Below are 16,641 nucleotides of genomic sequence, written 5' to 3' on the forward strand. Positions count from 1 at the left end.
GGGGTCAGGGGAGCAATCTGCTATTTAGGAGAAAGGAACAGTGAAGGTCAGACAAAAAGGATGAAGCTGATGTAAGAAATCACAGTTGCAGATCTGTGGGTTGGGAAGGGAAACAAAAAGAGGGAAGGGAAAGGAAGGCGAGAGATCTGGTCCATGATGGGCAATGCTCATGGGATTATGTCCTTGTTTCCATGGAGATTTTACTCTATAAATATTTTGTATGGTATTGTGAGAAAACATTATTTTTAGAGTAGAGTGATGACCTCATTGTGTTCTAGTTGAGGACATGGGAGAGATCTGATGGTCATGCCAAATCTCTGTAACTGCCCAGCTCACCAAATGGATGCTGTGTAAGCACTGGCTTTCCTCTTTCTGAGAGAGAAGGTCTGTCTGGGTTGCCCAGGCTAAGTCAAATGTAAGCCTCTCGACTCAGTTTCCCAAGTAGCTGGTAAATGTGTGCTGCAGCCCCAGGCTAGGTTTTAGCACACCATCAACAGAGGGTGGCTTCTTGAAGAGGAGACCCAGGCTCTCTGGACACACTGCCTTGTTAAACAGGAGGTATATTCAAGTCTTTCACACACAATGGACTATAGATAGTGCTCTGAGATAACATACTGGCTCCATTCACCACACAGCCAGGGAAAGTGTGTGCAGGAAAAATTGAGCTGCAGCTCCCAAATTCTACAACAGAGAAAATGGCTGCACAATTACTTAGCCAGGACAAAAAAGAAAGATGGAATCCAAAGCTGGAAAGAACATTAAAAGTTCTCTAAGAAATAGATTCTCACTTACGTCATCTACCTCAATGTATCTTGCTAAAGCCGTTCCTCTGTGAGCACAGACCATATGTTAGACACCACCAGGAAAGATAAGAATAGCTTTCTTATACCATATTTTCACAATTCTAAGATGCATAATTATTTTTTGCACATTTTGGCATCTCTGAGATGACATAGTTCTTACAATTAATAGCATGTAATGATGACATAGTTCTTACAATTAATAGCATGTACTATAATTTTAATGGTATGTGAAATAATTGTTTCCTAAAATCATTTTGTTCTTAGAGTTACTGAATTACAGTACCTGGTGCTTCATGATGCAATGTTTTCATCTTACTTGATTTTGGTGAGCCGGGCAGTTACTAAGATGTGGCATGCTCAACAGATCTTCATTATGTCCTTGACTAGAATATGATGGGGTCATCACCCTACTCCAAAAATATTGTTTTCTCATAATATCACACAAAATATTTATAGAGTAAAAACTCCATGGAAACAAGGACTTGGTTTTATTCACTTATAAAGCACCAGAGTATAAAGTATTTCTTGGCCAAGAGTAGATATTTAATAAATATTTATTGAATAATTGTTGTATTCTAGAAGAGAATGAGATGTCAGAGAGAGAGAGAGAGAGAGAGAGAGAGAGAGAGAGAGAGAGAGAGAGCGAGCACTCTATGGCCCTGTGGGCTGTGTGGGCTGGGAAGTTTATACAAAGGGTGGCTATCTTGCCATATTTTTATGTTGATAACGTCTCATAAATCACTCAAATCATCCACCCCACAAAGCCTTTTTTGGGTCAAGCCAAATGCAGTTGGTTCCCAGCATATTGCAAAGCATACTGGTTTCTACATCAGCTGAACTAGATTTATATCCCCTCTGATTTTAACCATCTGCTGCATAAAACTTTTGGGAGAGAACATCTAAGTTGTCTTAGTCTTGATCTGTGTTTATCTGCAAAATTAGGAATAATAGAACCTTTAGGTGTAACTGTGAGTCTTAAGTGGATCCCAGCTATGGTGAATGAACCCAGCTCACAGCTTGACAATGTTTCTCACCCTGATCCACTTCAGCTTGATAACACTTCATTTTTAGTTTACCTTTTCCCCCTAAGATATTGTGAATTTGATTCATAACCAGTTCTCCAAAGCTCAAGAGAGTATTTGACACATTTCAAGTGTCCTTAAATATTTCTTAGAACTCAATCATTCATTTACTCCATGCTTAAACACCTACTGTATGCCTGCTGTATACTAGAGTCCATTCTAACTACAGGGTGCACCATTATCTTATTAACAGAACTTGGAAAACTCCTTACACATGGGATGAGGATACAGCTCACTGGCAGAGAAATTGCCTAGCATGTACAAGGCCCTAAATTTGATCCTCAGCACTGTAAGAAAAAAATCCTTGTCTTTATGGTGGGAAGGTAGGCAAATGGACAAGACACAAATAAATAAATTATGTGCAGTGGTAAATGCTATGAAATAATAAATATAATAATAATAATAATAATATAAAAAAACAATAAAACAGAAATGGGGTAGGACACATGGAAGATGGGTGGGGGTGATTTGTTGCAATATTAATTTTAATGTAGTGACAGTTGAGCAGAAATGCCAAAGAGATCATGGAAATCTGGTAATCTAGATAAATTTAAAGAGAAATTTAAATTCATATAGGGAGAAATGGAAGAAAGTAGCTAGAACATTTCGGAAGGTGAGAACATTTGACCAAGAGCAAATTAAGTAGAGTCCTTGGGTGGACAATGCTAAATGGACGTCTACTAGAGTGTCAGCCCTTAGAACATCAAGATGAGGGTTTACATTTTACTTTAGGTACAATGCTGAATCACAGAAGGCTCTTAAGTTGGTGGGGGAGGGCAGTGTCACTGGAAACTACCTGATAAAACAGCCTTTTCTGAGTGCATTAAAAAGGACAGTGGTTAGCTGGGCGGTGGTGGCGCACGCCTTTAATCCCAGCACTCGGGAGGCAGAGACAGGCGGATCTCTGTGAGTTCGAGGCCAGCCTGGGCTACCAAGTGAGTTCCAGGAAAGGCGCAAAGCTACACAGAGAAACCCTGTCTCAAAAAACCAAAAAAAAAACAAAAAAACAAAAAAACAAAAAAAACAAAACAAAACAAAACAAAAAAAAGGACAGTGGTTGTGAGTCTAGCCTTTGATGGCTGAGCCATCTCTCCAGGTGGCACATACCTTTGATCCCAGCACTGGGGAGGCAGAACCAGGTGGATCTCTGTGAGTTGGAGGCCAGCCTGGGCTACAGAGTAAGTTCCAGGAAAGGCATCAAAGCTACACTGAGAAACCCTGTCTCGGAAAAACAACAACAACAACAACAACAACAGCAACAACAACAACAAAAAAGACAGTAGTTTCACTTAAAAATCTACAGTTTGGCATCATGGGCCACCAAGAAGAATCTGCTTGGCAAACAGCAGGAAATATAGGCCTTAGGTTAAGATAGAAAAGCCTGGGATTTGGAGGATACAGCCCAAGAAAACCCTGACAGTCGGTTCTAATGATCTCCCAAGGCTGCAGCAAATGGCCCTTGTTCAATTTTGCTTCTGACTTAAGAGCATTTCTCTCTGGAATGTTCCACACTTAGGCCAATACTAGATAGCCAGAGTCATCAATAATAAGAATGATATGCAGGACCTGAGAGGGAGACATACCAACTAGTTAAAACCATGAAGAGTAGAGAACAAAGTGCCTTGGAAAGCTCAGATTTACCAGGAATCTGCAAGATCATATATGATGCAAGACGTGAATGGCTTTTGGTTAAAAGTATGCTATGTGAAATTATCTAGACAGTTTTCATAAAGCAGCATGCCTATAATTAATCATATCTAAAAAAAAAAAAACACATGACCCCCATCAGACTTCTCAATCTGACACTGACTGGAAACATCAAGAAAGGAAGAAAAAGGAAAGAAATGAAGCCTGATGCTTTACATTTGGAAGGATTTCTCCTTTAGCCTTCAGCAAGCAGAACAGAGGTGTGGGAGGCTGCAGAAGCAAGGGATGGGTTTATAAACTCCAGAGAGAAGGCACAGGAAGCAGCTGCATCTTTACGTAAGATCCTTGAGTCCTGCTACTGTGCTGTGTGACAGTGGAAATCTACCACCGAGAAAAGGAAAAAAAAAAAAGGTTGCTGAAATAAACTTGGTTCTTCCTGACACAAGTTAATGGTTGTCATTTTGCCTGAGATCTTCCAGGTGTGTTAGGAGCCTATAGATAGCTCTAGGCTCCCCAGGAGGACAGAGACTAAGAAAACACACAAAGAATTGGCTTATTTCACTTGAAATGTATCATCCTATTCCAGAGATCCTCAAATGTTTTGCTTATATAATCCCCCAAAGAAATTTTAGTTATGTAACCCCACATATTTTCAGTTGACATATGAAAATTTCCATCATAAGGTAAAATAAGATGATTGACCATAACTAGAACAAATATTTCATGATGTTATTTGATAAAAACAGGTCTTCAATCCAGGTAATAAAGCATCCTAAATCTGATAGGAATCATGTAAACATTTTCTGAGCCTTCTCTATTCAAAGTTTCTCAACATTTGTACTTGTCCTAAGAACATTCCAGTTCACCTGAAGAGAATGAACATGTGCCTGCTTTCTAGGTGTGCCACATCCAGAGCCCCTCCCACAAATGCCATCACTCACCCCACCTCTGTATGGGTGTGACATACTTATCATTAATAAAGAGATACATATGTCTTCACTAACTGTAGTGGTTTTCATGAGAATGGCCTCTATAGGCTCATATATTTAAATGCTTGGTCCCTAGCTGGTGGGACTTTTTGGGAGGGATTAGGAGGTGTGGTCTTGTTGGAGGAAGTGTATCACTGCAGGTGGACTTGAAGTTTCAAAGGCCCATGCCAGGCCCAGTCTCTCTTTGCCTGTTGCTTGTGGATCAGATGTAAGCTCTCAGCGATTGCTCCAGCGTCATGCCTATCTGCCTGCTGCTGTGCTCTCTGCCAGGATGATCATGGACTCTACTAGCCTCTGGAACCATGAGCTCCTAGTTAAATGCTTTTTTTCATAAGTTGCCTTGGTCATGGTGCCTCTTCACAGCAATAGAAAGGCAACTAAGACATTAACCCAGAGTTTCTTTGCTTTTTATATCTATATGCACCTATAAAACAGAAAGAAATTTCTTAACAGTTAAAATAACACAGTCACACCTAACAAAATATTTAGTCCATATTAAAATGTCTCACAAGGATGCAAATGCCCTTTATGGCCACTTTTAATAATCCAGGCTTCCACTCAAGGCTATACACTGCACCTGGCTATTACATTTCTTCTCATCTAGAAGGTGCTTTTTTTTTTTTTTTTTTTTTTTGTTTGTTTTTCAAGACAGGGTTTCTCTGTGTAGCTTTGTGCCTTTCCTGGAATGCACTTTGGAGACTAGGCTGGCCTCAAACTCACAGAGATCCGCCTGCCTCTGCCTGCAAATGATCCCCTTCAAAAGGGGGTGGTAAACAGTGAAAGAATGAAAAACACAAGTCTCTCTCATGACGCTGATGGACTGCTAAGTCCCCACCCTCAGTTTGTGCATTCCTTTGCTTTCTCAGTGTGGTCACAGCCAATAGTGGAATAAGGCTGACTACACTGGGTCATTTCCACATGGGGACTTCTAAGAGAAGCTTGACTCTGGAGCTTCTTCACCGGCCTGAGGAAGACTTGCGAGGTGCATTGCGGTCTGATTCCCACCACCTCTCATCCTGTGCACATGATTCTCCAGTATAATGTTGGCATTCCTAGCTCTCAGTGTCTTTCTCCTGGAGAACAAAGCTGGTATTGTGAAAGCCAATGCAGGCTCGCAGGTAGGCTCTAGAAAAAGCAGACAGAAAGTTAATGATCTGGAAAATGACCCCTTTAAAACTACAAAAAGTGTTCACCTTCCAAAGGTATAAGGAACCCCTCAAGGTTCAATGAGAGTAGAATGCTAAAGACAAATTTACTTTAATTTATAATTTATTTAATATGGGATTTAACATAAGAATTTGATCTTCCTCATCTTGGGGAGCTGGTCACAGCCGATTGCTTCTATGTCTAGTGCTGAACTTAAAAATCAGAGAAGGCATTTGGGAAATAAAGATGGCAGTGAGAGCAAAAAGCCAAAGCAAAGGAGCTCTGAGGGAGAGACCGGAATCCGCTTTAACTTTCTGCCCCAAGCCTCCAGCTTCAAGCATCTGGTACTGCTGGAGATGCTGGAGTCCATTAGAGTGCCTGATGCCTCTCTTACTGGAGGCAGAGAGGCTGGAGATGCTGCTGTTCCACCCATAGGGCAGAGAGGGTGGGTAGCAACAGCATGAATGAGTGAGCTCCAGGAACACAAGAGCGTGCACCCGTTTCCACGAGTGAGGAGAGTGCAGCTCACTTGCTGTTTTAGCTGTCTAGATCTCACACATGCAAGGTCCCATAGTAAGCCCATTCCAGTGCACGGGTACACAGAGAAGGGACATCTGGAGGCCACAGCTTCAGTTGAGCTCAGTTGATGGTCAAATCCACCAGGTAAACCTTAGCCTTTGATTAAGGACCACTGCTTGTATAGACAACAAAGGGCCAGAGATTCTCCTTGAAAGTTACACTTGGGAGTTGGGGATAAAATGTATAGCTTTGTTGCATATTCTAAAAGTCTATTAAACCTAAAATTCCATCAGCTGGGGAGAAAATGACTTCTTTAGCGCTTTGACAATGAATGAACTAAGAATGGAGAAGAGTAAGTTTAAATATTATGGACCTAGGTGGGTGAGGGGTGGCTAGTAACCTCTCTAATGCTGAGTTTATTTGTCCACAAGAAGGGCTGATAATAACTACTGTGAAGATTATATTATAATAGCACACATAAAGCTAAAGTATACAGTGTCAGCATATCACAAGTGCCTACTAAAGGGACGCCATTATTTCAGAGATGCTTTATAGCTTCTCAGTTAATAAAATTGTGCTGAGACCACAGATCCACTGAATTTCTGGACAGTCACACCAGGCAAAGATTGGTTAAGCTAGAGGTTGGAGCTTTCAGTATCATCAGCTCAAGTCCTCTAAAACCAGAGTGACCCATGTCCTCGAGGAGAAGAGTGGAACACACATCTGATAGGCCTAACTCATTAGCTTCCAATTGATCCCATTAATCGCTGAAGGCAGAAGACAGTAGCCAATGAGAAATGATGCTTCATCGCTATTGAAATGCATTGTTTCCTGTAGGCAGATTCCTCCTTCATGGTTCTTCATGCCTCAAAGAGCTGAATTGACTTGGGAATCATGGGAGTAAATAAAGTTGTGAAGAGCGGGGGGGGGGGGGGGGGTCATTTTGTTCTATCTAATGTAATTTTTCCTCCCTCTGCTTTCTTCCACTAATATATGACTTAAGAACCACAAATAAAGCTCACGGTCAGAATGCACCTGGCCTTAAATTAATCAAAACTGTGCTTTTGACAAATACAAACCCAAGTCCAACTAGCTGTAAACAAATATACACAAAAAAGAAGGATGGCAGGAAGAAGACGGCAAAGAAGGAAGGAAAAAAGCAAGGAAGGAAGAGCAGGCAGAGGGGGGAGTTATGCTTTCTTCTTTATTTGGCTCAGCAATGCATATTCCAGAGGAGATGAACTCTGGATTTTGCAGGGCCTTAGCAAATACAACCTCTAGGTTCTCTCTCTGTAGCCCGGGCTGTTTTCAAGCTCACAATTTTCCTGTCTCACTCTCCTGAGTATTAGGATTCCACCATGCCTGGCCAAGTCTGAAATATCAAGTGGATTTTTGTCCATGCAGAATATGACCTCCTCTAACTCTATATACTCAATAAACAAGTAGTACTTTTGTACCCACTGGCCCATTTCCAGCTTGCTATTACTTTGTCACAGACCTCCCCTGACTCACTCAGGCCATCATGCTTTAAAGAAAGCCCATGATACTCACTTCACAGGATTCTGCGAGAATTACAAAGGTATGCACCAAGTCCCAGCACACAGTGTACCTGTTACACTCTGTCAACATCATCAGTGCTTTCCATGGGCTGCGTTGCCGTAAAGAGATCATATAGCACACTTCTTTACCACAAAAGTCTATCAAAGTTTTCTTTTTTTGGAAATATTTGAATAAGCAGCAGAACTTTCAAAACAAAAATAGTGCTTACACTAGTTCAAGATCACACACACACACACACACACACACACACACACACACACACACAATGATTTAAGCTATTATCCAAGCCGCGTCTGCTGTTTCAGTCTCTAACAAAGGGTCTTTTTACACGGCAGCAACAGCTGGGGAAGGAAAGAGGGAGATTGAAGCTGGCTCCGCTCTCCTCATCTACTATCCATAAATGATCTTTTCACGAGGACAGCTGATAAAGAGAAGAGGGAAGACAGAAAGCATTCTTGACTTAGGACTGGAAGAGCACCCCTCCTCCCCACCACCCATGTCTGGTTCAGATATGCAGAGTGGCTTTCTCAGGGCTGTGCCTCTTTTGAATTATGAGTCTCCCCGGTCCCCCACCCCCACCCCAGGCTTCATATTAAAGACAAGACGCAGCTGCTGGGGCCTCCAGAGAGTTCCTAGCAGTCTACGACAGTGAAATAAAATACCATGTTATGCTAGCTAGTTCTTTCTTCACATGGGCTGGGCTATCTCAGGCCAGGACAAAAGATCCCAGGCCTTGCTTCTCTTGAGATTTGTACCATAATCTATACAAACCTCATGTTTTCATGTGTTCCCTGATGATTTATTTTTGAGACTGAGTCTCACCATGTATACTAGGCTGGTCTTTAACTCATTATGTAGGCAGAGGTAGCCTGCAACTCACAATCCTCCTGTATCAGCCTCCCCAGGGCTGGGATTACAGGCATGTACTATCATGTTTGCCTCTGTATGATATGGATAGTTATCTTCCAGAAAAATCAGGTATGTTTGTATGGTACATATATATTCCTCCTCTTTGGAATTCTGTCCTGAAGGAAGACAACTACTTTACTTACAACTAGAGGGAGATTGATGACCTTGAGCCCCAGATGGTTTAGTGCGTTGGCAGTTTGTGAACTTCTATTTTCATCTTTTATGTCCTTACTAGTTGAGACTCACATCACACAAATGGGCTGGTGGAACTGCTTCTACTGTTGCATGCTCAGCTTGATCCATACCAGAGAAGAACAGAGCTCACATCGGAGGAGAACAGAGATGGCTGAAGGAGCACTGGAACGTTACATGAATATCTGTAGTAGTAAAATGTTGAGCAGGTATCAAATTGGGGGTGCTGTCTAGTTTAAAGTGTAGTAGAGGGTGCTATAACTTAAATATGGAATGCTCCAATGGCTGCCCTTCATATCAACTCTACTGGGAAGATGTAGAAACTTCAGTAAGTGAAGAGTATGGGAAGGAAGTTAGATGGTTGGGGCTGTACCCTTGGAGGGACTTTTGGACTCTAGCCCCTTCCTCTAGATTTCCATGCTGCCATGAGGTGAGCAAACTTCTTACCTTGCATGCCCCCAACCATGAAGTTTTCCCTATCACAGACCCCAAGACACAGTCCCAAGTGACCCTGGACCAAAACCTCTGAAACAAGCCAGAATAAATCTTTGGTCCTTTACATTGTTCATCTCGGGATTGTGGCACTGTTACAGAGAGCTAACTAACACAGAGAATGGATTAAAAGCAAACATGATGTCCCATCCTCACAGTTTGATTGCAATCTTTGGACGTACCTCATTCAGAAATCTTTACTAGAATACAGCAGTTGTCAGCTGCTAAGAACCAAATTATTTCTGAACTGATGACTTGGGGGATGTATATGAGAGAACTGGAAAGGACCTAATTCATGATGCAAATACAAAATTATATTTTCATTCAGGTATATGAGTCCCCCCCCCAGCAAAATCTGAAGCAATGGAACTTATCAACTGAGGATTGAAGGTGGATTCTTGTTTTTCTTCTTCTCTTTTTTTTTTAATTTGTTAATCATCAGGGAACACATTATTTTAATAAATACAGTAGAGTTAAAATAGTGCATTGAATATATCTATGTCATTTTTAAAGAAAATAATCCAAAAGGAATTGATCAAATGCAATGAATTATTAACTACATCCTGAACAACTTCCTTATTTTTAATTATGGTACTTTCCAGTATCAATATATTGATTTATGTATATTTTCTTCAAATTCTCTGAGGTTTCTGTGAATTAGTAAACCAATCCTACCATAATTTTGATTTGGTCTTCACAAAGATATTATTACATAAGTATTATTTTAATATCTCTGTACGAATAAGGAAACAGAAACCTAGAGAGGTAAATGACCTACTTTGAATAACATAGCTTGAATATGAAGATTCAAAATCAAGCTTGGCCAAGCTTGGTGGTGTACTCCTATAACCCCAACACTCAGGAGCTTGAGCCATGATGATGGCAAACCCTAGGCCAACTTGGGCTACAAATACCTGGAGAGACCCTGTCTTGCTCTACCCCCACCCCCATCCCAAAACCAAATCTCTTTGAATCTTGAATAAGGTACCCTAAAGTCTCTCTCTGGCTCTCGTTTCTTCCTCTCTTCTCCCTACTCTTCCCTTACTGTCCTTCCCTTTTTCTTTCCCTTCTTTACTCCCTTCCCTTTCACCCCTCTTCCCTTCCCTTCCCCTTTCCCTCCCATTCTCCTCTCTCTCTCTCTCTCTCTCTCTCTCTCTCTCTCTCTCTCTCTCTCTCTCTCTCTCTCTCTCTCACCCTTCCTCCCCTCCTCTCCTTTCAGTATCAAAAATATGTATCTATGTATGTTTTCTACATACTCTCTAAGGCTTCCATGAACCAGTAAACGTCCATTGCCAGAGAGCCTTGCTAGTCCCACACTGCAAAGATAAGCAGGATGATAGACAGTCACGATACCAGACAACTATGAGGTCATTACCAGCTGCTAGACTCAATCCCAAACTAAAGGCTGTTTAAGCTGGGGCTGTCCTTGCATTTTGTCACTTGGATGTATGAATGGCAATCATTAACGTAAAAGCCATTTTGAAATGACTGTGAATTTGGCCAACTAGTTTGTATACATGTGCTGTTGATGTGAATAATTTGCATCCGAGATTTGCTTTGAGGTCTTTGTAGAAGCACATTTCACATTCCAAGCACTATCCAGGTCACAGTTACACTTTCTCCTTGATTAGAAGTATGAGGTACATACTTCTAATCACTAATACTCTTGGCTCTATAAACACACTGCTCCACAGGTTCACATATGTTATCTCATTTAGCCAAGGCTTATAGGAACCAAACAGCAGCCCAGTGGTTGTACAAGTCACTGGCAGAGCCAGCTCTCCAGTATAGGTTGACCTTATGCCAGGTCTAATTCTGAGTGTGGCATCCTTATAGAAAATAAAAAGAAATGGCTCTGTCAAGGAATGTGGACTCTAGTAGCAGATTATTATAAATGTTCACAAATGTAATAATAAAAGGCAGAATTCAGCCTTATATTACCCTCTCCAACTGACAGATAAGGAATTGTAATGATTTCTAAAAAGGAACAGACCCTTAAATTGTGTGCAATGTTTTTTAAAAGAACTTGGAAAAGAGGAAACCACAGAGCATGCTCTGAGATGGGCAGCCTTCCAAACACCACAATTTCTTCTGTGGAATAGCAGAGCCAGAAGTTGGGGTGGGGTGTCCAGAAAGTCATTGGCTGGGATAGATTTAAAATTTGTATGTGCTTCTGGAGATAAAGGGGTCAGAAGGGCCAAGGGAAGATTAGAGCTAATGACCCACAGGACTAAAGATGGGAGGCTGCTGCTGTGTGTAGCACAGACCATAAAAGGATCCAAGAATTAACTGCTAGTGTGGTAAGACCTCTGAAGATCAAGACCTTTTGCAGTGTTTATTTATTTTTCTATAAATAATTTACTTCATAAACCATAGTTTTTAGGACAGCACATATTGTGTTAACTTATAATCATTACTGGGTTGGGAGAAAAAAACAAAAAACATCTTTCAAGTTTTTTCTCTATATTTGTGACTTTGTGGGGGAAATCAATGCTAAGAGTCATTTTCCTGAAAGGTGGGAACCACTATATCAATAGCCCAACTCCAACAGTTTCTAAAGGACCTCACACTCCAGCTATTCTGGTGATAGACTGGTCTTCCCCTCCAAAATACTACTTTTCATAAATGTCTATGCACTTTGCCTTTAAGCGGATTAACAAACGTCAGAGGGATACAGTTGTGGATGGAGTTCAGTAGGTTGGTGGAAGAGAGGTAAGAACCTCCAGCCATCAGCACTTCGTCGTCGTCAGGTTGTTCTCTCAAAATGAGGAGTGCATTCTGCATTCGCTGCTTGTAGTCCGATGGGATGGCGAAAGCCACGATGCAAAGAGATCTCATAAAAAGAAGCTCCTTTGTGCCACACGTGCCCTTCATAATGGTTATCAAATTTCAGCTATCTTTTTCAAAAAAATCTTGTGGGAACTTGCAATGTACTAGCAGAAATTCGTATGGAAGAGCCAAGCATTGGCAAGCCCAAGAAGGTTTTTTTTTTTTAAAAAAAAAAAAAAAAGAAAGAAAGACTCTTGACTTTGAAAAGTATTTACATACATTCCAGAGCATTCCAAGAACATAAAGAATAAACTCAGCAGAGAAAAGCATTCCATGCCCTAGATTTTGTCTTTGAAACTGGGATTTGTGTGGAAGAAATACATTCTGTTTCTGCTATACGGAGAGAAACGAAACAGAAGTCAAAGGCCCAAACGAAGTGTTCTTGGAAAATTCGTGAGAGAGAAGGGCAGACACCGAGGAGAAACTTTGCAGACGGACATGCTTTGCAATTTGAGCATTTTTGAGCTTGCAGTGGAATTTTAAAGCCATCCAGAAACAACAGATGCTTGACCCCAAATGCTTCAACTTCTGGAAGCCCAAACCAAGGCTCTGAAGGGGAATGCTGGAGTTGTAACATATGAAGAATGAATTCAGACATTTTTTTTTTCCAGCAATCAGTTCCAAGGGGTCACTCCGTGGGCCTGCTGGCCTGCCCTCTAACTCTGTGGCCTGCTGGCCTGCCCTCTAATTCCGTGGCCTGCTGGCCTGCCCTCTAACTCTGTGGCCTGCTGGCCCACCCTCTAATTCCGTGGCCTGCTGTCCTGTCCTCTCATTCCGTGGCCTGCTGGCCTGTCCTCTCCTTTTGTGGCCTGCTGGCCCACCCTCTAATTCCGTGGCCTGCTGGCCTGTCCTCTCATTCCGTGGCCTGCTGGTCCACCCTCTAACTCCGTGGCCTGCTGTCCTGTCCTCTCATTCCGTGGCCTGCTGTCCTGTCCTCTCATTCTGTGGCCTGCTGGCCCACCCTCTAATTCTGTGGCCTGCTGGCCCACCCTCTAATTCTGTGGCCTGCTGGCCTGTCCTCTAATTCTGTGGCCTGCTGGCCCACCCTCTAACTCCGTGGCCTGCTGGCCTGTCCTCTCATTCCGTGGCCTGCTGGCCTGTCCTCTAATTCTGTGGCCTGCTGGCCTGTCCTCTAATTCTGTGGCCTGCTGGCCTGTCCTCTCATTCCGTGGCCTGCTGGCCTGTCCTCTCAGCAGTCAGTGATCCTCTATATTCTAAGTGACAAAAGTTTCCGTCAAATGGGAATATTAATAACTCAAATCCAAATCTTTTTTCTAGGTTTGACTTCAATCTCCTCTCTTCTTGCTTGCCCTGACTCTTGACTACATTGAGATCTCAGCAGGAAGACCCCTCTAAATATTATTTATTCCCAGAATTTTATATGTAGAAATGGTTCACAGATTATGGCTCCACATGCCAGAATTACTTAGCTAATTTAATTTCCATAAGCAGTCAAGCTAGGACACTGTGAGTATGTAACTAAAACCCAACTAATATTAACTCCCACCAGCAATTAATAAGCAAAGTCCACTTTGCAAGTTTATTTTTCCCGAGTAAATGCTATAGATAATGGATACATGTCAAATCTGCTTTGATTAAAAAATAATGTATCTTTCATTCTAAAATCAGATTATCACTATTTTATTAGTTGTCTGACCAACTGTGTCCTTCTATATCTATTTAAAAATGAGCACCATGTAGACTATTGGTTCCCTCTGTTCAGCTTCCAGAGAAATTTCTTGTACACCTCATTTACCAAATAAACTTCCCAGCAAGGTAACAAGGTTTATTTACTTCCAGAAAGATAATTGAAATAAAGATGTGTCATATTTTGCCGCAGGAATACTGTCAAATAGCATCTTTGGGAGAAAGTGGCAGTGTGGCCCCAGTTTTAAAAGGCAGCCAGGATCTCAAATTGCATCTGCACTTTAAAAATAGACAGCAGCTATGATTATAACTTAGCTTCCCAGCACGTAAACATGGTATGAGCAGGAAGTGGGGGTGCATCTTCCTAGCCTGATAAGAGCCTCTAATGCAAGACATATGTTTTGCTGCTTAGCTGGCAAGCAAGGCCTAGTCAGAGGAAGAACAGCATATATATTTATCTTAACCTAAAGATCAAACTTATAAATCTTGGAAGATTTTTTTAAATTACTTTTAAATAAAACCATGACATCAAGGGTGTATGGCATAGACTCAATTCTGAAAAGATATTTGTATTTGGAAAAAAAATAAAGATCTGAAGTAATTTCCAGAAGAAAATTCATTAAGTTAGCTAGGCATTGCAAACCTTTGTTATCTCCCTCAGCATGGCAGGGTCAGTCCTAGAGAATCACTGCTAATCAAGAAGGCATTTCTAACAACAGCAACTACAACAACAACAACAACAAACTTTCCCAATGTCTATAAAAAGTCTGGACTGAGCTCTCTAAGGATTTAATGTTTCAAGAACATTTTACAATATCAATAACTGCTCATAGTTCATCTTAGGACAAGTAAAAATATGACAATGCATTTGGGGTTACTCTGATATTTTAGTTTCTAAACTCTGAAATTAGTGTTTTAGAGAAAGTAGAAAACACAACAACATGGCTCAGCAGTGGACAACCAATAGTACATCAGCATATACACAGACCAATCACATTGTCCAGTTTTCAAGTCTATATTAAAGACAATGAAAAGGAGCCAATGTCCAAAGTCTATCATCAAAATTCAAATGGGATTTTTTTAAACCTATGATATAGTTCATAATAAAAAAAAGTCTGAGACATGTGGAAAACAACAAAAAAGCAATTTTGATTTTGGCTTCTATTCCTTTACAAACAGAAGTCTAGGGATATTTCTCTAATTATTCAGAATAAGAATGAATTTACTCATTCAACAAATATTGTTTCTTATACATAAGGTTCTGTTGTACTTGCCAGAGATCTGGCAATGGGAAAGGTTGATAGGGTGATGCCATTCAAGCAAGACTTGACAGTCAAGAAGCAAGTAAAAAAAAAAAAATAATAATAAGTTCTCCAAACCTTCAAGGGTGAGGTGTTAAGGAAGACAGAAGAGGTGGGGCTGTTTAAAAAGATGCTCAAGGAAAGCTTTGTTTGAGATGAGACCTGAATAACTAGAGGAAACAAAATGACTCTCCCTCCTTACCCGTCTCCCCCTCTTTTTTCTCTCTCCCTTGTAGGAACCCTAAGAAGCAGGTGCTAATGCACAAGTCCTGATCATGAAGAAAAGCTAGTCAAGTCGGAAATGGTGACTGCTAGAGAGGAGGAAAGGAACCTGGAGGAGAAGGCTTAGCCCAGATCAAACCAGAGCTACTGCAACTTGGTAGTGTGGTTTGAATTGCATGTCCTCAAAGGCCCATGTGTTAAGGGCTGAACCCCAGCCTGTGGCACTATTGGGAGTGGTGAGACTTTTAAGAAGTGAAGTCTACTTTGCTGTTCTACAGAGTCCACAGTTGGTGTGCTCTTTGGGGAGGTTTAGGAGGCGTGGCCTTGCTGAAAGGAGTATGTCACTGGGGGTGGGCTTTGAAAGCTTAAAGCCTCTGTCTCCTTCCAATTATCTCTCTGCTTTGTGCTTGCAGTGGAGGATCTGAGCTTCAGCTTCCTGCTCTCGCTGTCATGCATGTCTGATGCCAGGTTTCCCTGTCTGGATGGACTCCACCCCTCTGGAAACAGTAGCCCAAATAAACTCTTCATTCTATAAATTGCCTGGCCTTGGCCATGATACTTTATCACAGCAACAGATAAATAACCAACACACCTAGGAAAGGAAGTTATGTCATTGGAGGCATGCCTTTGATGGGTATATTGGGATCCTAGCCTTTTCTCAGTCCTGCTTTTACTTCCTGGCAATCAAAAGGTAAGCGACTACCTCTGTCTGTGCTCCCACCAAGGTGTACTCTTTTGCTACAGGCCCAGGGGCAATGTGTCTGCCTATTATGGACTGAAACTTCCCAAAGAGTGAGCCCAAACAAGCCTTTAAGTTGATTTTTCTCAGGTATTTCGTCACAGTGATGGGAAGTTGATACATAAGGGAAGATCATGTTCTTTGGAAAAGATGGTCCTACTCTAAAGAGATTAAATGAGTCAGGATCATGTAACATTGGACACCCCAGTCTCCCACAATCCTTCTCACTTTTCCTTAAACATCATCTTACTTATAACTTTCTATATCCCTAGATCTTCCCACTTATTTCTGTTCCTCCTGACCCCCGTGAAGCCATCTGTTCTCTCTGGGGCTTTCTTTTGTATGTATGTCTTTAATATCACTTAAAACATAAATTTGTGCCAGGCAGTGGTGGTGTACACCTTTGATCCCAGCACTCAGGAGGCAGTGGCAGGCAGATCTCTGTGAGTTTGAGATCAGCCTAGTCTGCAGAATGAGTTCCAGGACAGCCAGGGCTACATACAGAGAAACCCTGTCTCAAAAGAACGAAAACAAAAACACTCACAACATGAATTTGTGGGTTTT

At 41.5% G+C, this 16,641-nt stretch overlaps 1 long non-coding RNA gene across 1 annotated transcript in view; it reads left to right on the forward strand.

Moving 5' to 3' along the window:
• Positions 1-15,862, forward strand: part of LOC131914819 (uncharacterized) — a 75,949-nt gene extending 60,087 nt beyond the window's left edge. Inside the window, exons 2-3 of the long non-coding RNA XR_009380191.1 lie at positions 15,353-15,495; positions 15,752-15,862. This is a non-coding gene — a long non-coding RNA (uncharacterized LOC131914819). The remainder of the gene's footprint in view (positions 1-15,352; positions 15,496-15,751) is intronic.
• The last annotated feature ends 779 nt before the right edge of the window (positions 15,863-16,641 follow it).

The sequence above is a fragment of the Peromyscus eremicus genome, chromosome 7 (assembly GCF_949786415.1).
Source record: "Peromyscus eremicus chromosome 7, PerEre_H2_v1, whole genome shotgun sequence".
Lineage (NCBI taxonomy): Eukaryota > Metazoa > Chordata > Mammalia > Rodentia > Cricetidae > Peromyscus > Peromyscus eremicus.